The sequence below is a fragment of the Musca autumnalis genome, unplaced genomic scaffold, assembly GCF_047663935.1.
Source record: "Musca autumnalis isolate F117 unplaced genomic scaffold, ASM4766393v1 scaffold_3, whole genome shotgun sequence".
Classification (NCBI taxonomy): domain Eukaryota; kingdom Metazoa; phylum Arthropoda; class Insecta; order Diptera; family Muscidae; genus Musca; species Musca autumnalis.
The window spans coordinates 208,191,657-208,218,196 of NW_027411866.1; the positions used below are offsets into that span (position 1 = coordinate 208,191,657).

At 35.9% G+C, this 26,540-nt stretch overlaps 1 pseudogene; it reads left to right on the plus strand.

Annotated features, from left to right (window-relative positions):
* Positions 1-12,864: 12,864 nt before the first annotated feature.
* On the plus strand, positions 12,865-16,855 carry LOC141397016 (odorant receptor 67d-like; annotated as a pseudogene).
* Positions 16,856-26,540: the final 9,685 nt, after the last annotated feature.

A 26,540-nucleotide genomic window follows, 5' to 3' on the forward strand; every position in this document is an offset into this window, starting at 1 on the left:
ACATATCAGCGCAATGGCAAAGTATTGCCCACTCCATGCAAACAGCCGCAAAATCCATACTTGGATACCAGTGACCCCCGCCAGGGAATCCATGGTATGATCAGGAGTGTCGTGTTGCTAACGAGAGATATCGTGAGAAAAGGAGAGAGGAGAAACGTATTTTCCACAGGAAAAAGAGAGAGATGAACAAGTGGGAAAAGCGTTAAGTTCGGTCGGGCCGAACTTTTTATACCCTCCACCATAAATTTCAGCCATTTCGGTGGATTAATGTGGCCACAACATTAAAAATACCGAAAATCGGAAGTTACCGTTCTATGGGGGCTATATGATGGCGCGGACCTATACCTACAAATTTCTTGGGGGGAAGTTTTATATCCCCAACGAAGACTAAATACCAAATTTCAGCCATCTCGGTGTGATAATGAGGCCAAAACCTTCAAAATACCGAAAATCGGGAGATATCGTCCTATGGGGGCTATATCAAAACGTGGACCTATATAAACATTTTATAGTCGAAATGTTTCTTAGCCTCTGGAAACACAAAATACAAAGTTGCTGCCGATTCTGTTGTCAAATGGGACTAATACATTCAAAATATATTAAAATGACGCGTACTTTATATGGGGCGTTATATGGGGGCTATACCAAAACGTGGACCTATATAAACCAACTTTGGTAGGAATGTTTTTTGGCCTCTGGAGACACAAAATACCAAATTACAACTAATTCGGTTGTAAAATGGGACAAATATCTTAAAAATTCCTTAAAACGACGACGCGTCACGCGTCATTTTGTATGGGGGCTATACGAAAGCGTGGACCTACATAGCCCACTTTCAATACCAAAAGTCCTACGTACAAATAATAGATTTTCCCAAAATTTCATCCACCTACGTCAATCCGTTCGGACGCTAGAGTGATTTCCACAGACGGACAGACGGACAGACAGACAGACGGACAGACGGACGGACATGGTTATATCGATGTAGAATTGCACGCTGATCAAGAATATATATAGTTTGTGGGGACTACAATTATTATTTCGAGTAGTTACAAACGTAGTGACAAACTTAATATACCCCCATCCTATGGTGGAGGGTATAAAAAGCGGGAGTGTGAAAAAAACGAGATGTACAGGAGCCAGAATGAACTCCAAAAATTCTACCAAAGAGTGAGGCATCAAACTGATGCCTTTGATACGGGCACCTCCTCCTGTAGAGACCAGCAAGGTAATTTGGTAACTGATACAGATAGTGTGCTCAGGATATGGAAAGACCATTTTTCAACCCTGTTGGTATGCAGCGAAGACGACGAAGATACCACAGATCCAATACCAGAAGATTGTATTGAATATATACCGCCCAGCCAAGATGAGGTAAAGACAGCAATAAACCGGCTGAAGAATAATAAGGCAGCAGGAGCCGATGGCTTACCAGCCGAGCTGTTCAAAACCGGTGGCGACACTCTGATAAGGTGTATTCATCAGCTAGTTAGCACCATCTGGCAGGAAGAACGAGTACCCGACGATTGGAACCTGAGTATCCTGTGCCCTGTCCATAAGAAAGGAGATAAATAAGACTGTATGCTATAACTATAGGGGCATAAGTCTACTCCCGATTGCCTTCAAGATCGTGTCAGGGATATTGTGCAAACGACTAAAGCCTATGGCCAACGAGATAATTGGACCTTATCAGTGCGGCTTTAGACCTGGCAAGTCCACCATTGACCAGATATTTACCCTGCGGCAAATCCTGGAGAAGACCCAAGAGATGCAGATCGAAACCTACCACCTCTTTGTCGATTATAAAGCAGCCTTCGACAGCCCACTACGTTCAAAGGTATTCCAGGCCATGAATTTGGTATACCCGCAAAGCTCATTCGGCTTTGAAAAGTGACTTTAACTGACACGAGATCCTCAGTTAAAATAGGAAATAACCACTCCGAAGAATTTTGTACCAAAAGAGGTTTCAGGCAAGGAAACAGCCTTTCGTGTGATCTCTTCAACATCCTGCTGGAAAAAGGTTATTCGAGAGGCAAACGTCAAAAGAAGTGGCACAATCTACACCAATAGCCACATGTTACTGCCTTATGCTGATGACATATACATCATGGGACGATCAGTAAAAGAAGTAACAGATACCTTTATGAAGGTCGAAGGAGAATTTGCTAAAATGGGTCTGGCGGTAACCGGCGAGAAGTCTACGTTGATAGTGTCGACGCGCAAAGCGTCCATAGAGATCGGGCCAACTGTTGACGTTGGTTCCTATAATTTTGAGGTAGTAAAAGACTTCGTCTACCTCGGCACCGCCGTAAACACAACTAACGACATCAGTTGTGAAATAAAAAGAAGAATTGTATTGGCCTAAAGATGGTACTTTGGCTTAAGTAAGCAGTTTAAAAACAAAGCCACATCTCGTCAAACAAAAATAACGCTTTACAAAACACTGATACTACCCGTGCTGATGTATGGTTCCGAAGACTGGATACTTGCGCAAGCAGATAAGGCAGTGCTTGGTGTGTTCGAGAGAAAAATTCTTCGAAAGATCTACGGACCAATCTGCGTTGACGGTGAATACCCCGAGCTGTATCTGCTATACAACGACATCAATATAGTTAAAGGTATTGAGATGCAACGATTGCGTTGGCTAGGGCATAACATAAGAATTTGCGATGATGAAGCCGCTAAAAAGGCGTATAAATATGAGCCGTTTGGCGGTGCACGCAGAATAGATGAAGAGATGACAAGGTATTCCAGAAAGAGGAGCAAGAAACAGAGTGATCTTTTCTTAGTTCGGCCTATAGAACAAATGTTCTGCAATGGGCCAGCTAAATAAGTAAGTAAGTATATCTTCAATACTACTGAACCGAATTCCATCAAATTTTCAGCAAAAGCTAAAAGTTGTTATTTATATTTTATGCACTTCGGAGGAGGTGGGGTACCTTCCCCACACCTTTCTTTTAAACGCTTAACGCCAAACTTATGATTATATCATTTTCAGCATAAATTTCGGGAGACACTGTGGTTGTGTGTATACTAGGTACATATTTGGAGCCAAATCACCGGAGCACACCCACTTTTTAGATATGTTATATATCAAAAACTAATGACCACGCCCACTCTTTTCAGTACATTATTTTTTGAAAACTACTGAACCTAATTTCATGCAATTTTCAGAAAATGTTCAGGAATGTCCCGTTGTCCACAATGTCCTTTATTTTAGACAAATTTGCGGGGCTTATTGTTTTATAATCGCTATATTTGCTAAACTTATGGGTGCATCGAGTTGCAAATTAATTTTTGAGAAAAAATTTGTTGGTAAATTTAAAATCCTCCTCGGTTTGACAATGGACCAAGAAGTGAGTTAGAAAATACCTATTTTGGACTTGTCAAGCATAAAGTCCATAAAAAGTTGTCATTAAAACACACAACGACGGGTCAGCAACGCGGACCTGGTTCTGCTAGTATTGAATACATATATGTATTTGCTAATTTTTATCCCCCACTGTATCTCCTGACAATGTCCATTTCACCAATTATATGTGTCTGTGTCTGCTATAAACTCATGTCCCGTTGTTACGTTATATTGTCGTTAGCTGTGCTTAGGAATTTATGCTCCCACACGTATAAATGAATGTACACATATTTGAAATAACTTTCTGTGTGTGTGTGTGTGCATGTGTATGAGTGATAATAATTTCCTTTAATGAATTGAAATGTTTTTACCATGAAAATACCTTTGATTTATGACATCTGCCTAGAATGTGCCTGGGTGATAACTATTATGAAGCCGGCAGGAGTAGCATATCTAAGCCAAAATGTAAATAATTTATGTCTTCCACGGCAACACAAGGACACACCAACGATACCATATGCAAATCATGACAAAATTTGTTTGCCCAATAGTCTAACTAACAGCCGGTGAGAGTGAGTGGATGTTACAATACAATTAGTCATATATAAGTTATTGTGATTTTAATTTAATAAAATTCTTGGATTGCATTTTTGTCGAAATAGAATTTCGTTTTGATTTTACAAATAAATTTTATACAAAATATTTGCTCATATTTTTAGGTTTTTTATTAATGAAAAAATTTTTGTTGGTGCTAGTTTTTTGTTATTTTCGTAGCGTTACACAATGGCTAAATTTAACAATATAAATAACAATCATGCTGCTATTGTACATTTTTCTGAGTTATGTCAGAACTTTTATATTTGGAATTCGTTTAAAAATAAATTATTTTTTAAATAGGAAATGTTTTATCTAGAATTCACATGAAATAAGTACAAATATACAGATTTAAAGGGCAAACATGTAAAGGAATCAACCAACATAGTTCAGCTTGAAAATGGATCTAATTTTGAAGACATTCCTTGTGATAGTTATTATGCCAATCAGCAATTTGGTTTATGTCATGAAGCTCGGACTTGGCCACGAATCATTTTATATCGTTGTAATCAGAATAACAAGGACCACCATTAGATAAATATTTCAAAACAATCCTCGAACAGTCCTCCGTCATAGACCATCTTCCAAATTGAATTAAGTTTGAGGGAAATATATGCACAGATTGGACCAATGACAATCACACCTACCGAAAGTCAATTACAGATAGTTCGATCGACAAATTTTGCTAAATTCCTCAAAACACCAAAAATGGGGAAGTACCGTTATATGGGGGATATACCAAAACAGGTATCGGCACTAATACAAACGCATTGTTTGTGGTCTCACGCATACGACTCTCTCTCGCTCTCTCCACAAACAGCGTGTGCGTTAATGCATTGCTAAAACTAAAAACCATTGAAACAAGCGACAGCAGAACGTTCTTCATTGACTTCTGAACGAAGACTGAGTGGTGGTTGTTCCGTTGTTATTCTCATCAAGGGCACGTGTGCCCCTTTTTGCCGGATGCTGTACAAAAACATGGACATACGCTGAGAAGTTTTTTAATCATTGGGAACCTCGAAACCAAAAACGGCAAACAATTTAGTTAAAATTCTCAAAATACATAAAATTAGGAGATATCCTTACATGGAGGGCCTACAAAACATGAACCTATGTTGGCGATTTTTCGGTGAAGTATTGTGACTACTAAGAACGTCAAATGTAAAACTGCAGCTGGTTTAGTTAAACACTTTAGCTAAAACCCTCAAAATAGCTCAAATCGGGAGGTATCGTTATATCGGGGACACATTAAAATATGGACCTATGTTAACAACTTTGGGTCGAAAAGTTTTGTGACCACCGAGAACCTCAAGGGTAAAATAACAATTAGTTCAGTCAAAAAATGTAGCAAATATCTTCAAAGTACCTAAGATCGGGAGGCTATACAAAAACATGGACCTACTACGTTGCAGAATGGTTAAATTTTGTAGCAGAAATTCTCAAAATATCGAGAATCAAAAAGTACCGTTATACGGGGGCTATACCAGAACATGGACCTACATACATACACTTATGTCCAAAATAATAAGTACAAACATAAGTATGCATATTTTTCGTTTAATTCAGAAAATGTATTCACTGTAAGGCAAAGTTAAGTTTAAATTTAAGTTTTGAAACATAAATGACACTTAAAAAATAAATTTTGCGTAGATCTTCAAGGTAAACAAACTTCTAAATGCGATATTAAGAAAAAAAGTCATAAAAATTGATGGACAAAATAATAAGTACATTTTGGAAATCATTAATTAATATTAGTATATTCAATTGTTTTAGGATAGATTGTAATTTAGGATGTTTATATTATTAATATTTGTTGCTTCCACCTTTATTTTGAACTACTTTTTGTATTCTTTTTGGCATATTGCTTAGAAGTTTGCTGTAATTTTCAAAAGTTATTTAATACCAGATTTTTTGAATAAAATTCCAAATTCGATGTTTATTTTGGAACGATTGTGTACCAACGCCCTTTTTTAAGTGTCCGCAAATGTTTACTATTGCATTCATGTCCGATTACTGCATAAGCGAGTCATGTAACTTTATTATATTGTCCTGGAACCCATCCTTGACATATAGGAATGCATGTTTTGTACCGTAGTTCTGTTGAAAAAATCCATAAAAAACCCAAATTTTATTTTGCTTGCAGCAACAATGTGTTGACCGATATGTTTTTGTATTGGAAATGGGTCCCAGCATCTGTAATGCGATATATTGGATAAAGACCATACCAGGAAAAATAATCAGCCTCACACCATTAGGTGGCTACCTCCGTGTTTAATTGGATTTTTGTAACTATTGTATGAAATTCCTCTCCCTTGAGATTGAAATTCATCTTGCCCTAATTGTTACCGAATAAATTTATTTTATTCATTTTTATTTCATTGCTCTAGAGGAAATTTCGCCAATTTTGTCCATGTACGTTTTTCCGGACCAACCCATATGATTGTTAGCTAAGGAAGACCTCGTCAACAAAAATTTTTCCCGATACATTTGAACGCCTTTTGTTAATTATTCTGGTAATTTGGTAGTATTCTCCGAGCTATTCGGGTGAATATAACATTACCTATGCCAACAGTAATTACCCAACATGAGTTTAATAGGTATCTAAAGCGAGAGCAACAATGGGTCTATCGATTATTTATTGTTGGCTTTTTAGGCCTACACCATGTTTCTTCGGTTTCATTTTGGTTTCAATATGTTTTAGAAAAAATCCGCAGGCTTTTCCAGAGATTTGGCTATTATCGAAAATGTTTTCCCTCATTTCTTAATTTTGACGCCAATCTCCTCTCTCCAGTGTAATAGTGCTCATTTCGTCCCATCCATCAATTAATTTTTATTTTATGTTTGTCTAATATTATTAGCAAAGTTAAATTACTAACCCACCTTTCCTAAAATTTACTCGATTATTGGTAAATAATAAAAAATCCAAAATGTACTTATTTTTTTGGCCAACCAAATTTTGAACTTTTAGAAAAAAAGTGGCACAGAAACAAACTATTACCAATTTTTTGTGTTTTTATGCATGTTGCATCATTGCTTACGAATAGAAGTTTCGAAATGTAAAGCAGTTCACATCTTTTTTGAGAAAAAAACTGATTGTGGAGCACAAAATCAAACATAAACTATGATGTACTTATTATTTTGGCCATAAGTGTATGTTGAGATGAAGAAGTTTTGTGACCACTGGGTATCTCAACCATCAAATAGCATACTATGATGGAGTGTATAAAAATAAACTTCTCTAAATTTTACTTTTTAAGGACAATGTTCTGGGAATCTGCACCTGGATTGGACGGATTCTTTATAGAGAAGACGCATTTTATGCTGATATTACTGACACCCATAAAACACGATGAAGTGGCAAAAGTGTAACAACAACACTTAAAAGTGGCACACTGTATTAGAACTGTCATGATATAAAGCACGAGTACGGTTGCTGATTTGGTTAGTCAAATGTTAAAACAACCGGTCTCCATTTCCAACGCAGTAGATGGGCAGACTTGCTTCAATTCGGATAAAAGCTACATTTTAAAGCGCCCATATAACCGCCCTGAAATTAAAAGTAATCTAGGCGAATTTAATGCCAATAATGAAAATAATAATATATGTGACCCAACACTGGAAATTTAGTCTCCACTGTGATACATTTGACAACGGAATGAGGCGAAGTAGCGGCAAAACCCTGGTGTTAAGCATCTTGAGATTTATAAGGGAAGGTAGCTGCGGTAAAAGTACGTGTCGGATTAAACATTGCAATTAAATCAGGAAACAACGCAGCATATTCCACTCAACTGACCCATTGGCTTAACGAAAGCACTCCTTGTTCCGACAACTTATCAGTACAGTGGCAAAGTATTAGCCACCCTATGCAAACAGCCTCAAATTCCATACCTGGATAACGTCTTTTCTGCTGGAAAGAAACAGATGGCCTTGGTACACTCACATCTTCCTGTAGAGACCAACAAGGTAATTAGATAACTGGTACCGATAGTGTGCTTAGGATGTGGAAAGAGCATTTTTCAAGCTGTTAGTATCCGAAACTAGTGAAGACGACGAAGATGCCACAGATTCAATCCCAGAAGATCGTATTGAATGTAAACCTCCCGGCCAAGATGAGGTAAGGCAGCAATAAACCGCCTGAAGAGTAATAATGCAGCAGGAGCCGATGAATTACCAGCCGACTTGTTCAAAACTGGAGTCGACACGCTCATAAAGTGTTTACATCAGCTAATTAGCAACATTTGGTAAGAAGAACGCGTTCCCCCGATTAGAATCTGAGCATGCTGTGCCACGTCCAAAAGAAAGGGGATAAGACTGGTGCATAAGTCTGACCCCACTGCGTATAAGATGGTGTCAGGGATATTGTGCAAACGACTAAAGCCTGTGGAGAACGAAATAAGTGGGCCATACCAATACGGTTTTAGATTTGGTAAATACACCATTGACCAGATATTTATCCTGCGTCAAATCCTGGAAAAAACCAAGAGATATAGATCGACACTTACCACTTTTTCGTCGATTATAGAGCAGCCTTCGGCAGCCCCTTACGTCCTAAGGTATTTTAAGCCCTGTCTAAATTTGGTATTCCCGGAAAGCTAACTTGGCTTTGTAAGATGGCTCAAACTTATAACCGGTCCTCAGTTAAAATAGGAAATAACCTCTCCTAACCTAGTAAACTGTTTCAGACAAGGATACAGCATTTGCTGCGATCTCTTCACCATCCTGCTGGAATAGCATTTGCTGCGATCTCTTCACCATCCTGCTGGAATAGGTTATTCGAGATGCAAACGTCAAAACAAATGCATAATCAACAGACTCTTAAGTTCAAAGGTATTCCAAGACATGCCTGAATTTGGTATTCCCGCAAAACTCATCCCTCTTTGTAAAATGGCTCTAACTGATACCTGGTCCCCAATTAAAATAGGAAAAAACTTTCCGAACAGTTCGATATCAAAAGAGGTTTCAGACGAGGAAACAACCTTTGATTTGATCTCTTAAATATTCTGGTGGAAAAGATTATTCTAGGTGCATATGTCAAAAGAAATGACATTATTTACGCCTATAGCCACAGGTTATTAGCTTATGCTGATGATATACATAGGTCATGGTTCGATTAGTAAAATAAATAACTGATACCTTTAAGAAGGCTGCAAATCTAAAGTTGGTCTGGCAGTAAACGGCGACAAGACCAAGCTGATTACATCGATGCGCCGCAATGCGTCCATAGAACTCGGATCAACTGTGGAACTTGGTTCATATAATGTACAGACATCATCTACCTCGAAAGCATCATAAACACAATAAACAACATCTGTTGTGAAATAAGAAGAAGAATAGTGTTGGCGAACATTGCCTCATCTCGCCAAACAAACATAAAACTTTACAAATACGGGTAATGTATGATTCCGAAGTCTGGGTAATTACATTAGCAGATAAGACAGTGAGTCCTTGGTGTGTTTAAGAGAAGAATTGAAGATTGTGAATATCTACGTCGTATGAACCAAGAGCTGTATCTGCTCCACAATGAAATACGGGCCGCATAGCGGAAGGCCAAGTCTTTGTTGGAGTTAACAAGACGAGACCGAAAAACGCGGTATTCGAAATTTCACAAATAAAGCAACAAACAGATTTTTATTTGTTTAATTTTTGCCCGATTTTTGGACAATAAAGGTAATTTTTTTCGTTTAAATCGAAATAATGATTTTGACAGTTCACATTTTTTAAATTCTGTTTCGCTTAAAGACAAGATTATTAGGTTCTTAAAACATCCATAAAAATCATGGTAGAACAATATAAGATAAAAGCAATACCTAGCTGACTGAACTGGGCTGTAATATTAGTGTTAAATTCCATACGACATTTTATATTTTTATTTCTAAGTTCGATGTATATTAGGGATATATATTTTTGGAGAAAAAAATATATCATTCAGAAAAAAATTATTTCCCGTAAAAACTTCTTCATATCAATGACATGTAACCTTATAGAAGCGGTACAATATTTGTTCATATGTGTGGTATTTTGTTAAATTTGAAAAAAAAAAGAAATGAAAGCCCTAATAAACATGTTCTTCTTTGATTTCAAAAACAAAAGTTTGAAACAGCTCCTTTTTCAATGAATTTTTAGCGACCCCAAACATTTTTGCAAAAATTGTACTTTCTGCGAGAAATTTTTACATGTACCGGTGACACTAACATTACAAAAAAAAAAACAAATTCCTGTGTGGTTGTTGTTGCGGTCGCAGTTTTGCAAATTCGAACAAAAAGGGGACTAAATTATGTGCAATAATCGCGAATAACACTGTGCAACATTTTTAAGGTGATCTTGTGCAAACAATTCGAACTCAGGATTTTTTGAAAGTACAGACCCAAACGACAAGAAACCCTAGTTTGGTGTTGTTGTGTCAGATCCAGCTCGGATTTTATGGCCCCATCTAAACATGGTTAAATATTGAGTTTTTAAAGAAATTCGGGGCTATATCTCTGAAACCAATGCGAATCTTCTTCTGACCTCTGAAGCAAATTTGTAGATAAGGACAAGAATAAAATATTTGGAGAAATAATAAACTCGAAAAACTACATTTATTGTCTCAAATTTCAAAATATATGCAAAAAATACACAATTTTTATACATTTCGCACCGTATCTCCAAAACCGTTAACTTTTTCTGAATATTTTTTTTTTGGGAAAATATTCCCTGGAATGTTATACACAACTCTTCAGAACATGTCATTGTTGTAAAATGCCTCTATGCCGTTGTTTTCAGTACATTTTTCAACGACGATTTAATAAAAATGTCAATAATGTAGTGAAATCCGAAATGCGAGAAAAAACTGTTGATGTGAACTGTGTTTGAAATACGTGTTGTAAAAGATATGATGAAAAATACCGCTTAAACAACAGGAAGTAAGCATTTTAGAGTTTCAAAATGTTCTAAAGAATTGTTGAGAACGTTATTTGGAAGATTTTTGCAAAAGGTTACTTGGTTCAACTCCCAATAGTTTAGCCGATACTGACCAGAATTTCAAAAATTATGTAAATTTTTCTATATTTTATAGATTTTGATGCCCTAGATGGAGTTTTTCTTATGTGGTTTTCTCAAAAGATAAGTTCTACTAGTTTATGGCTACAATATTGCTAAAGACAGCAAGGCCAAATTCCTATTCTTTTCTGAGATAAAGGCCTGATAAATGCAAAAAAGTGTAGATTTAGCCCGGTTTAGATGAGGCCATAAAATCCGAACTGGATCTGACAGGACAAATCCCTATTAGGGTTTTTATAGTCTAAATATGTAGTTTCAAAAAATGCATACGAGAAGTTGTTTGCATTTTCAGTGTTGCATAGTGTAAGTAAAGCAATAAATCTGAAATTAAAAATGTTCGTCGTGGATACGGCCGATTTTTCAGAAATTCGTAACATAGGGATTTGAACCGTACTTAAATGAGATTTAAAATAGCAATTAAAATGGGTATTAGTACAACAACATTTTCAGTGTTCACCATTTCCATATTAAATATTGTTCATTTGTATTTTATTCTCTTTGCGCATACGAAGTCGCGGGGAATTTGCTAGTTTGAAGGTAGGGTAGGTGTGCCAAAAGACGGCCTCTTAAGCATTTTCTTATTTTCAATCTTTCACCTCTCCGAGTGAGAGTGTCCAATTATTTTTAAGTCAGTTTGGTATGACTCGAAATTTGGTCTAGTTTTAGATTTAATAAGCACATTTTTAATTATTTTTTTATATTTGTGAAAATTGAAATTTGTTTAAAACAGTGCCGTGGTACCAATATTCGGCCACTATATCCAATAGTCGGCCATGGCATGTACCTATAGTCGGCCACTAGTCCTATATTTGATACAATTCGTTATTTTTATTTAAAAAGTAAACAGTTTATGCACTAACAATACATATTTCCATTCATATTGCCTGAAATATATAACAAAATATAGAGATTTATCTTAAATAAATTAATTAGCAAAATTACATTCTAAGTGGCCGACTTTAGAAACACTATCAAAAATGATTGCACCTATAGTCGGCCAATTATAAATGACTAATGTCAAACCATACATTCTATTGAATTAAATCACGATAAATATAGTTTATATTCAAAAATAGTCTGACTTTAGAGTGCTTACTTAACGTTATTCTCAAGTTTAAGCCAAGTTGAGCTAATAATAATCAAAAATAAATCATGTTTTCGACACCAATCCCTAAAGTCGGCCCCATAAAAATAGCAAAATTAAAAATATTTTATTATAATTCCCTTGCCAAATATATTCTTTAAACTGTTCTTTACTATAATAAATAAAATTCTGAAGAAAAATCTTTCATTTTAGTATAATTACCGACCATACAAAGCGACAACATCACTATTTTATATGTAAGAGAGACGATTTACATTTGTGTTGAAAATAAAAAGCCTAAATTCGGGCATAATAAAATATCATATCTCCATGAAATTTTACACAAATACAGCTGACCCTACGTTTAAGCTTACATACGTTTATTTTTCTCATTTTGTTGTAATAATTATTAGTTATTTGAATTTGAATACAAAAATGGCCGACTATTGGTACTGGCCGGCCATAGGGGCTTTTACCCTATATAAAGAAAATATATAATTTATTGTTGTGAGATAATTACCCCTAGTTAATGTTAGGCAGATGAGAATTGTCACAATTGGAAGGTACTTCCTGTACTTCTTATTGTGGGAAAAAGTTTGCACTTTCATATATATTTCTGTTATGAACAATTAACGTGGAAAGAGAGCCCGACCTCAACTTTAAAAGGTATTTTATACAATTCAAAGGCGTTTGTTAATTGGCATAAATATGGGATAAAGGACATTTGCCATATATGATACGAAAAACTTGATTTACTTTCCTTTTGAAAAACACATTAGTGTGTGACATTCTTCAGTTCTCATCTTAACTTCATTGCGTTCACAGCAACAAGGCGAAAACACCTTCTCAACGCTTGAAATCGATTATACGTATTACAAGAATTTGTTCAAATGTTTGTGGTTGCGATGTTTTTGATGACAATTTTCGTGTGAATTTTCGTACCGTTTTCCTATTGTCCGTTATTAGTGTATCTTTTGTGTTACTCATTTATACCATGTATGATGGTTATACCAAAGAGGGAGATTGGACAATTATTGTTCAGGTATTATCGTTGGCCGGTGGAACTTTGTTACAGGTATACACAATTTTTAATAATACCAATATACAGCTTCTTCTGACCGAACGCAGGGTCTTTGTTTTTTCTTTGTATTCCTAGCAAAACAGGAGAAATATCGTTTTCTTTTACGCGAATGTGATGACATTTATGTGAAATATGAACGCATGGATTCCGATTATCGTGTACACCTTAATCGGGGTATTAGTTTTCTGGCGTACATAATGAAAATATGTGCTTTTGTTAATTTATTGTTAGTCCTTGGCATGAGTTCGATGACAGTTCTCTACAATTTCATATTTAATGCCAGGGAAACAATTGTTTATGGCTATGCACCCGGTATAAGTATTGAAACCACACATGGCCTATGGATAACTAATGGGGTACAAACAATATTTTTACTACTGGATGTTTTGGATTATATGCAGCTGATATGGGTTTGCTGACACCCATATCTCAGATCGCCACATTTAAAGGAATTTTACAATGTAAATTTCATAGAATCAATCGATTACTGGATGACTATTATGAATCGGAGTTGGAAAGAAAACGGGATATTTTGGCGGCGCTAAAGGATATTTTACAATTCCATCAGAAATATTTAACGTAAGTACCAGGGCCTCCCATTTTGCATCCTATCTTTGTGGTGTTTCTGACAGTGATTAAAAAATGTTTAAATTACACCCACAGTTTCCTTGACGTTAGCAGAGATGCATCCTATTGGAGTATATTTGTGAAAATTATCACCTGTTTCATTGCCATAGTTTGTGCCCTGTTCTGCATACTTTTGGGAACTTGGCCAGCTGGTTATATTTATTTGCTGTATTGTTTTGTAATGATGCAAATTTTTTGTGCCATGGGAACATTGGTGGACATAACAGTAAGTAAACTTGATAACACCTCTATTTTCATTTTAACAAATTTCTCTTTTTCTGTCACTTCATACGAACGAAGAACGAAGATTTTATTCAGTACAGCCATAGAAGTTTTGTGTCAAGAAGACATCTTCTATACGATAGAAGGCATTATAAATGCCATAGAATGCATATTCCATGTCATTGAAGGCATCTTATAGGCCACAGAATACATATGTATTCTATGCCTGAGACGACATATTGTATGCCATGATGGCATCGTCTGTGGCATTGAAGACCTCTTTTATGCCACAGAAGACATACTCTATCCCATATATGACGTTTTATATAACATAGAAGGCATTTTTGCCGTAGATTGCATCATCACTGCCATAGAATGAATCTTCTATGCCTCTTCTAAGCCATAAAAGACATATTCTATGCCATAGACGACATACTCTATGTCATACTTATATGTCATTGAGAACATTTTTATGTCATAGAAGGCATCATGTATACCAAAGAAGGCATCTTCTATGTCGTTGTAGGCGTTTTATATGTCATAAATTACATATTATGCCATAGAAGCAGCTCTACTAAGGACAAACTGATGGCACGATGTTATAACGAGCTGCAAGCACGTAGGGGAGTCGCTTTAAAAAGGCATGTCTTTATAGATAGCAAAATAGAATCGTTGAAATCACGTCGTAATAGACACTCTGAAGGCACGCCCTTAAACGTCATTAGTAAATTCTTCATATTGATCCACTGATTCAGATATCTGTCCCGCAAATGTTTGAGAGATTTTTCGTGAAAATGCACCTCTGGTCCCATACAAATTACTATGGAAACAAAAATAGTCCGCGAAGCACGGGTTAACCTTAAACTCTCGTCATAAAATTTCATATATAAAGTTTTTGTGTCAAATGGAAAAATAGGGGGTAGAAGATCCAATCAAAAACATTTTATAGGGTCAGTCTATTCTGGTATGTATAGAGAATAGATAATAAATTGTTGTAGAGTAATTACCCCACTTAGCGTTGTTAGGTAGATGACAATTTCCACAATTGAAATAAGCTCCCTATAATTGTTATTGTGGGAAAAAGTTTAAAGTTATATTGCTATGCACCCAGGTATAAAGAAAGAGACCACAACCTCAACTGAATGTAAATCTAATTCAAAAGTGATTTTTTTTAATTGGCATAAATATGGAATAAATGGCAATACGGCAAATGTCATTAATCCCATATTGATTACATACTAACTAATAACTTTTCTTTATTTTGCTTTTGAGTCACACAAAAGTATGTGGCTTTCAGTAGTAGCCATCTTCACTTCAATCCATTCATAGCGAGATGGCGAAAACACCTTCTCAGCGCTCGAAAACAATTATACGCATTACACGAATATGTTCAAATGTTTGTGGTTGCGATATTCTTGATGACAATTTTCGAGTGAATTTTCGTACCGTTTTCCTATTGTCCGTTATCAGTGTATCTTTTGTGTTACTCATCTATACCATGTATGATGGTTATACCAAAGAGGGAGATTGGACAATTATTATTCAGGTATTGTCGTTGGCCGGTGGAACTTTGTTACAGGTATACACAATTTTTAATAATACCAATATACAGCTTCTTCTGATCGAACGCAGGGTCTTTGTTTTTTCTTTGTTTTCCTAGCAAAACAGGAGAAGTATCGTTTTCTTTTACGCGAATGTGATGACATTTATGTGAAATATGAACGCATGGACTCCGATTATCGCGTACACCTTAATCGGGGTATTAGTATTCTGGCGTACATAATGAAAATATGTGCTTTTGTTAATTTATTATTAGTCCTTGGCATGAGTTCGATGATAGCTCTCTACAATTTAATTTTTGATACCAGAGAAACAATTGTCTATGGCTATGTCCCGGGTATAGATATTGAAACCACACATGGCCTATGGATAACTAATGGGATACAAACAATATTTTTTACTACTGGATGTTTTGGTTTATATGCAGCTGATATGGCGTTGCTGACACCCATATCTCAAATTGCCACATTTAAAGGAATTTTACAATGTAAATTTCATGGAATCAATCGATTACTGGATGACTATTATGAATCGGAGTTGGAAAGAAAATGGGATATTTTGGCGGCGCTAAAGGATATTTTACAATTCCATCAGAAATATTTAACGTAAGTACAAAATCTCACCCTCTTATCGCCTTTGTTTGTATGTACATTTAGCGATTTATTAAAAAAGTAAAAATTCTAAATTTTTATCCACAGTTTTCTTGACGTTAGCAGAGATGCATCCTATTGGAGTATATTTGTGAAAATTATCACCTGTTTCATTGCCATAGTTTGTGCCCTATTCTGCATACTTTTGGGAAATTGGCCAGCTGGTTATATTTATTTGCTGTATTGTTTTGTAATGATGCAAATTTTTTGTGCCATGGGAACTTTGGTGGACATAACAGTAAGTAAAATTGAAAACACCTCTATTTTCATTTTAACAAATTTCTCTTTTTCTGCCACTTCATACGAACGAAGAACGAAGATTTTATACAGTACAGTTACAATGATGTTCGCTGGTATGAACTCTCCATACAGGAACAGAAAATGTTAGGTATCATGTTAATGATGGCTCAAAATACCGAAGGCTTAACCATGGCATCAGTAATGGAACTATCGATGAATACTGGCCTACAAATAACAAAAACAATTTATTCTTTAACAATGTTGCTGTTGCAGTTTGTTAATTGAATTGAATAATAATGAGTATATATTTTTTTTAAATTTTAAATATTTGCACCTATTATTTATCTTGTTGTTTGTTAGTAGTTTTGCACCAATTCTCTTCTTCAATAAAGTATTTATTAACAATATTGTAATTTTTTTTCGTACTACACCGAGTGTGACATCAACAAAATGTGAGTGATATGGCACATGCTTATATATATTTATGTATATCTGAATTTGAAGACATCATTCGTAACACAAAGCAATCCAATACGCTATGAACAATTGAACTTTCTATTTAAATATTGAATCAATTGATTATATCCTCTCGTTCTTTGAAACTAGAGAGACATAAATAAGGCAACTTCTATGCCTTAGAAGACATCGATGACGTCTTCTATAACATGCAAACATCTTCTATGCCATAGAAGGCATCTTCTTTGCCATGCAAGGCAACTTCTATGCTTTAGAAAGTATATATTATGCCATAGATGATAATATGCCATATGACATTGAAAGCATCTTATATGTCATAGAAGACATTTTCTTTGCCATAGAAGGCATATTCAATGTCATATAAGTCATCTTATATGCCATAGAAAGCATCTTCAATGCCATAGAAGGCATCTTCTATGCCATAGGAGGCACCTTCTATGCGATAAAAATCATCTTCTATACCATAGAAAGCATCTTTTGTGTCAAGAAGGCATCTTCTATACCATAGAAGGCATTATAAATGCCATAGAATGCATATTCTATGTCATAGAAGGCATATTATATGCCACAGACTGCATATTCTATGTCATTGAAGGCATCTTATATGCCAGAGAATACATATGTCTTCTATTCCATAGACGAGATATTGTATGCCATAGATGGCATCTTCTGTGGTATTGAAGGCCTCTTATATGCCACAGAAGACATATTCTATGCCATATATGACATATTATATGCCATAGAAGCTTTTTTTTTTGCCTTAGATTGCATCATCACTGTCATTGAAGAAATCGTCTATGCCTCTTCTAAGCCATAGATGACATATTCTATGTCAAAGATGACATCTTATATGTCATTGAAAACATTTTGTATGTCATAAAATGCATCATGTATGTCAAAGAAGGCATCTTCTATGTCATTGAAGGCGTCTTATATGTCATAAACGACATCTTATGCCATAGAAGGCATCATCAACGCTATATAATAAATCTTCTATGTCATTGAATGTCTCTTACATGCCACAGAAGACATATTCTATGCCATATATGACGTATTATATGTCTTAGAAGTCATCTTTTTGCCTTAGATGGCATAATCAATGTCATACTATGCCTCTTCTAAGTCATAGAAGATATATTCTATGACGTATTATATGCCATAGAAGCCATCGTTTTTGCCTTAGATGTCATCATCAATGTCATACTATTCCTCTTCTAAGTCATAGAAGACATATTCTATGCCATAGACGACATAATAAGTGTGCCTGCGTACTCGATAATTTGTAATAATTATTACAAATTATTACCGAATGTTGTTTTTTACACAAATGTTCAGTAAAAGAGAATGAATCGAGAGACTTGTTTTGAAATTTTTATTACTGAGAACTTATAATTTTTACTGAAGGAATTTTGTTCAGTAACATTTTGTAGCTTTAGCAGTTGTCAAAAGTTTAAAATATTCAAATATCATAATCGTCAATATTAATCAAATTGAAATTTAGTACTGAATGTTGTCTTTTTACTTTTTTAATTTTTTTCCTTTGAAAGAGTATAAAATGCTTTACTCTCTAAAACGAAGTTACTGAGTAATATTTACTGAGAAAGTACAAGGACAAACCTATTGTATGCCATAGGTGGCAGCTTTTATGGTATTGAAAGCCTCTTATATGCCACAGAAGACGTATTCTATGGCATATATGACGTATTATATGCCACAGAAGGCATTTTTTGCCTCAGATTGCATCATAACCTTCATATATGGAATCTTCTATGCCTCTTCTAAGCCGTAGAGGACATATTCTATTCAATAGACGAGATATTCTATGTCAAAGATGACATCTTTAATGTCTTTGAAAACATTTTCTATGTCATAGAATGCATCATGTATGTCAAAGAAGGCATCTTCTTCTTCATTGAAGGCGCGTTATCTGTCATAAACGACATATTATGCCATAGAAGGCATCATCAACGCCTTCTTCTATGTCATTGAATGCCTCTTACATGCCACAGAAGACATATTCTATGCCATATAAGACGTATTATATGCCATAGAAGGCATCTTTTTTTGCCTTATATGGCATCATCAATGTCATATTATGCCTCTTCTAAGTCATAGAAGACATATTCTATAACGTATTATATGCCATAGAAGGCATCTTTTTTGCCTTAGATGGCATCATCAATGTCATACTATGCCTCTTCTAAGCCATAGTAGACATATTATATGCCATAGACGACATATTGTATGCCATAGATGGCATCTTCTGTGGCATGGAAGGCCTCTTATATGCCACAGAAGACGTATTCTATGCCATAGACGACATATTCTAGCCATAAAAGGCATCTTCTATACCATAGATGACATCTTATATGTCACTAGAAACCTTTTTTCTATGTCATAGAAGGCATAATATATGTCATAGAAGGCATCATATCTTCTATGACATTGAATGCCTCTTACATGCCACAGAAGGCATCTTTTTTGCCTTAGAAGGCATCGTCTATATTCAAGAAAGTATCTTCTATGCTATAGAATGCACGTATATGTCATAGACGACTTCTTATATGTTGTAGAATGCAATATTCATCCGAAATAGCGGAAGTTTGGTACTTAGTCTTCGTTGGGGGTATAAAAGTTTCCCCAGAATTTTGTTGGTATAGGTCCACGTCTTCCTATATCCACCATAAAAGCGTATCTCTTAATTTTCGGTATTTTGAAGGTTTGTTACAGCCCCCATAAACGGAACCTTACGAATTTCGGTGTTTTGAAATTGCTGAAATTTGGTATTTAGTCTTCTTTCTAAACGAAAGGAAACGAATTGTTCCATTTTACTTCAATACAACTCGTTGTGGAGGGTACAACAAGTTCGGCCCGGCCGAACTTAATGCCGTTCTTACTTGTTATACCCTCAGCATTTATGCTAACGAGGGTATATGGCGAATAACAAAATTCATTTACAATTCCATTTGAAAAAAATTAAAAATTTTTTTTACGAGCACATCTACGATTTTTGGTACAGAGGTAAAGGAAAAAAATCCGGTTTCAAATCTGCTCGCGTTCACGAAATTGGCCAATGCGCGCAAAAGTTATAGCGGTTTTTATTCTCATATAAAGAAAAAATATTTAAAAATATCTTTTTTGTTGTTATGAGAAAATGTATGCATAAATCGTTAACAGCAGTCCATATCTATTCGTAGATGTTTAAATAGTTATTAAATTTATTATTATTTTCGCGGAAAGTCAACAAATAATAAAAAAATTTTGAAGTAAATCCAAATTATCCTGTCCCAGAATCCGTACAAACCCTCAAAAAATAAATTAAAGAATATATGCGGAATCTAGACAATGCGTAGAAAAATATGATACAAAATTTATAGAGATTGGGTACGTAAATTGCATATTATAGCAACAACAAAAGAGAAAAACTTATTGTTGGAAAATATTGTTGCAAATATTTTTTTGGTTTGATTCTAAAAATTAGAAAAAAATATTTGGGAGTTCTCCAACTATTTTGCTAGAATCCCATAGAATAATGAATGTATACAGTTAAAACTTCATCAAAACATATGGTTTACCATCGCGAGAGTTTAACTGATTACAGTGATAACTTATAAGGGTAGGAAATTAAGAGTAATATTGAAATTACAATCATTCAATTAATATTATAATTAAAAAGCCTGTTATTCGCGAATTAGTTAAAATCAGTTGATGCGCATCCGTTTTTGGATAGAGCGAATCAATCTCTGTCAAAATTTATGCATATTTCGATGTTTCACTCAGGGGCCATTGTGTGCCACCAGTTGCATCATACACTGCAAAAAACCTTAAAGTTGGTAAAAGTCGCGCAATGTGCATACGATTTTGATGCGCATCCGGTTTCGTCAGCGCCTATCAAAAATACGTCCAAATATACCAATTTTAATTAGATTCTTCAAGAACCGCGGATGTGCCTCCACATGCTATTTTTGGTAAAAAAAACCCATATTACACGCGAATCTCTGTAATTTATGACACGCGTTTTCGCAAATATTATAATCGCGTATAAAGGACTCCATTTACGTAAAAAAATTTCAAGAAAATCGCGGTTTAGTACGCGGATTTGTCGAAATAATTTTTTGCTGCTTTTCCTATTTTCAGGGTATCTATATGCGCGGTTTTAGTGGATGGATTCGATCGCGGAAGGTCTCATTAGATCCGTCGCGTAAAAAACTAAATTCACGCGGGATACAAAGGAAATTGAATGGCACTTGTAAATTTTAAACGCAAAAAATAGGTTTTTTTAAAAAAAATCACGCATCAAATATTGGCCTTTAGACTCCGATTACTAGGATGCTGTAAGGAGCACACTCATGAGATATGCATTAAACGACGTAGAATCACGAGTTTTATAATCCTAATGTGGATTTTGAATATTATCCTGTTGCGCGTCCGAATTATTAAAACAATTCAAAAAACCCCGAAATTCCGGCTTCAAAATGTCAGCATCAATTTTAGGTGGATGCAGTGGATATATCGAAAAATGATACACTAGTATCATATTGCCTATGAAGTATTCTTTGAGTCTTTCTTTGGGCATATGTCTATAAAATGTAAGGTTAAGCCTAAAATCGGAAGGGAGCATAAAAACACTTGTTGGCTTCAACCCATTTTTACCTATTTTTCTACATTGATGCCAACACAGCTTCCACGTAAATTAATTTTAATGGTCGGCCTTATGGGATTCCTCCTAAAACACTTCAGTTTAAAGAATGTATATCATACTATATAGAATATGTTAACAGTTCGCGAATTCTGAAAGGGTGAAACTCGGATTCATCGATTGTAAAAAATTTTTGTTTTTCGCCATATATACTTTCATACGGGCAAAATGTGCCTCATCGAAATAACGGATTTAGACCCCAAGTATGTTTGGACGAAATGTGTTTCAGATAATTTTGAGTGGATTTAGCAATGTCCGTCCGTCTGTCTGTCTGTCTGGCTAGCTGGTGCGCATGATAACTCTCGAACGGATAAGCCGATTTGGTCCAAAATTTGGCTTTCGCAATATTTTGTCCAAACTTAGTTTAAGTTCGAAGATGGGCCATATCGGGCCACTCCTTCAGGTACCTCCCCCACAAAAGTTCGAAAATATTCGGAAAATTTGTGCGCACGATAACTCTTGAAGGGAGTAACCGATTTGATTCATACTTTGCACATCATGAAATTTCTACCAGACTTAGATGAGGTTTCAATATGGACTCAATTGGTCAACTTCTTCGGGTACCTCCCACACAAAATTTCGGATAAGTTCAGCTTTGGACCTGCTCTCGAATCGCTTTGATTTTTGTTGCAATAACTTGTATTCACTGCCCCCATACGACGGTACAAGTTTCATCACGGGCAAGTCCATACTTCCTGAGAAAATAGCCTGAAATATGCAAAGAGCCCCTATAACACCGTGTGTAGTGGTTGGAGCGCAAGATAACTCTAGAACGGATCTGCAGATTCGGTCCAAAATTTGGCCTCGTAATAGTTTATCCAAACATAGTTTAAATTCGAAGATAAGTCATATCAGTCCACTCCTTCAGGTACCTCCCCCACAAAAGTTGAAAAATGTTCGGAAAAATTGTGTGCACGATAACTCTTGAAGGGAGTGACCGATGTAATCCATACTTGGCACATCCTAATATATCTACCAAATATAGATCAGGTTCGAATATGGACTATATTTGTCTCCTGCTTCTGGTACCTCTCACACAAAATTTCGGATAAGTTCACTTTAAGACCTGCTCTCGAATCACTTTGATTTGTGTTGAAGGGATTTGCATTCGCTACCTCCGTTAGATGGTGAACGTTTTTTTCAGGGGCGAGTCCATATTTCTTGGGAAAACAGCATATGTGGCGGTCGGAGAGAACGATAACTCTCGAACTGTTCAACCGATTTGGTCCAACATTTGGTATTCGTCATATTATATCGAAACTTAGTTTCATGGGGCAATACCGGTCCACAAATTCCGGTACTTCTCCCCAATATTTAAAAAAAATTATATCAAATGCTAGGACGATATCACTTGAATGGGGCAACCAATTTGGTTCAAACTTTGGATCTCCGAATATATTCAGTTTAACTTCTAGAATGGCCCATATCGGTCCTCCCTAAGGGTACCTCCCACAAAATGTTCAACAGTTGTGTCTTAGTGCAGTTAATTCCCAATCCACATTTTTGTCGGCAAGTTCAAATGTCCAAAAAGAGCCACAAAATTCAGAAGAGACCTTAAATACATTTGATCTGTCCGTAGGAGAAAGTTACACTTCACATTGGCTGAGGGTATATATCTGTCGGCAAAGCCGTCTGACACTTTTTTACTTAATTTATCTTCATTTGATTATATCATAATAATTTAATTTCAGGCGAAATGCCCTAAATTTACTTACTATAATTTTAAGTGAATTTATTGCCAAATTACCTGCAATGAAAAGAATATACAAATTTCGAAATTAGTATTATGTTTGTATATGTATAATAATCTATATATTTGTATTTGTATAAATATGTAAGTATTATTATACATTTTAATAAATATGGTGTTCCATATATAATGGATGGGCTTTGGGTGGCATAAATCTTCAACTTCGTATGCTTCATATATAATATGAATCATTTGTCATTAAATTGCATGTTTTTTTGTTTTAAATTGCAAAATAGTACCGTGTATTATTAAATTAAATTAAATATATTATTCTTTACCAAATAAGAAAATATTTAAGAAAATACCTTTGAAATGTTCATATCAATCAATAATCAATAAAAGTCTCAATTGATGTTTATGTTCTTCAAACAAACTATTTGTCGACAACAAAAGCATTTCTTTTGTTTCTTTTTTCGTTTTGATTTCTAGTCAAGTAGTTTAGAAAACATATTGACCCCAAAGCAATATCAAGCAGCAGCAATAATAATGGCTGTTATAATTGTTAAATGATATCCCCCTATTCGTGGCAAAACAAAAGATTGACATGTACGTCGTCTAGCAACTGTTAGCACTGATGTTTAAAGTGTAACAAGGTCACTTGTAGATACTATATCCCCTTCGCCGAACAATATATATGTTCAAGCATGCATACATGCTAGTTGATGTATACATCTAACGGTATGTACATGGGACATATTACATCGGCAAATACTTTCATAAATATTATGAAGGGGATTTTTCGTTGTTAACATCAATGACAGTTTCTGTTCGTATAAACATTATGGATGATTATCGTAGAACATTTGTCAGCTGTAAGCTATATATATACAAATAAAATACCAAAATAAGTTGGTGAACAAGATATTGATTCGAAGTGTCGGGATGGAAATTAAAGTTTGGAAAATATCAAAAGCAGCTTACTATGAAAAAACAAACGTTTTAAGGACCATGATCTGCGAATCGGCACCTGGAATGTTCGCACTCTTTATAGAGAAGGTGTAGTTTACGCATTGGCAGATGTACTTGAAAAGTGCAAGGCCGATATTACTGCCATACAGGAAACACGATGGAACGGGAAAGGCTTCACGACAACACCTAAAGGTGACACACTGTATTAAAGCTACCATAACATAAAGCATGAGTTTGGTTGCGGATTTGTAGTTGGTCGGAGGTTAAAACACCTGGCCTCCAGCTTCACACCCGTGAATGAAAGACTTGCTACAATTCGAATAAAAGCCAAATTCTTCAACATCAGCATTATTTGCGCTCATGCTCCCATTGAAGAAAAGGACGATCAGATCAAAGATATATTTTATGAGCGCTTAGAAGAAACATATGACCGTTGCCCTGCCCATGACATTAAAATTATTCTAGGCGATTTTAATGCCAAAATTGGAAAGGAAACTATCTTTGGTCCGACAGTCTCCACAATGAAACATCTGACAATGGCATGATGCTGATAGACTTCGCAACGGCAAAAAAATGGTAGTTAGCAGCACCAGATTTAAATATCTCGACATCCATAAGGACACCTGGCTGTCTCCAGATCAGAAAACAAGAAATCAAATTGATCACGTTGTGATAGATGGAAGACATTCATCGAGCGTGTTGCATGTGCGCTCGTTCCGAGGAGCAAACATAGACTCGGACCACTACCTAGTTGCAGCAAAGGTACGCACCCGGTTAAGCGTAGCAAACAAAGTATGAACAGACACAACACGAAAGTTAGACATCGGTAAGCTGCAATCACAACAGATAGCCACAGCATATTCCACTCAACTAGCTCAATTGCTTAATCAAAGCACTCCTCATCCCGATAATATATCAGCGCAATGGCAAAGTATTGCCCACTCCGTGCAAACAGCCGCAAAATCCATACTTGGATACCAGAGACCTCCACCAAGGAATCCATGATATCTCCTGATCATACCATGTCGTGCTGCTACCGAAGAGAAAAATGCGGCATATAGGGCTACTTTACAATCCGTAGCAACTTTGCAATCGTAGCGCACGACAGAGATATCGGGAGAAAAGGAGAGAGGAGAAACGTCTTTTCCGCAGGAAAAAAATGACTTTAAAATGACTTTAACAGACACGAGATACTCAGTTAAAATAGGAAAGAACCTCTTCGAAGGATTTTGTACCAAAAGAGGTTTCAGGCAAGGAGACAGCCTCTCGAATGATCTCTTCAACATCCTGATGGAAAAGGAGAAGTGGCACAATCTACACCAATAACCATTCAATTTTGTAAAATGACTTTAACTGACACGAGATCCTCAGTTAAAATAAGAAAGAACCTCTCCGAAGGATTTTGTACCTAAAGAGGTTTCAGGCAAGGAGACAGCCTCTCGAGTGATCTCTTCAACATCCTGCCGGAAAAGGAAAAGTGGCACAATCTACACCAATAGCCAGATGTTACTTGCTTATGCTGATTATATAGACATCATGGGACGATCGGTAGAAGAAGTAACTGATACCTTTTAAGAAGGTCGAAGGAGAATCTGCTAAAGTGGGTCTGGCGGTAAACAGTGAGAAGGCCAAGTTAATGGTGTCGACGCGCAATGCGTCCATTGAGCTCGGACCAACTGTGGAAGTTGGTTCCTATAATTTTGAGGTATTAAAAGACTTCGTATACCTCGGCACCGCCGTAAACACAACAAACGACATCAGTTGTGAAATAAAAAGAAGAATTGTATTGGCTAACAGATGCTACTTTTACTTAAGTAAGCAGTTTAAAAACAAAGCCACATCTCGTCAAACAAAATAACGCTTTACAAAACACTGATACTACCCGTGCTGATGTATGGTTCCGAAGCCTGGGTACTTACGCAAGCAGATAAGGCAGTGCTTGGTGTGTTTGAGAGAAAAATTCTTCGAAAGATCTACGGACCAATCAGCGTTGACGGTGAATATCGACGTCGCAAGAATCACGAGCTGTATCTGCTATACAACGAAATCAATATAGTTAAACGTATCGAGATGCAACGATTGCGTTGGCTAGGCCATATCATAAGAATAAGCGATGATGAACCCGCTAAAAAGGCGTATAAATATGAGCCGCTTGTGCGGTGCACGCAGAATTGGCAGGCCAAAGAATAGATGGCGCAAACAAGTGGATGCAGAGATGGCAAGGCGCGGTATTCCAGAAAGATAAGCAATAGACAGA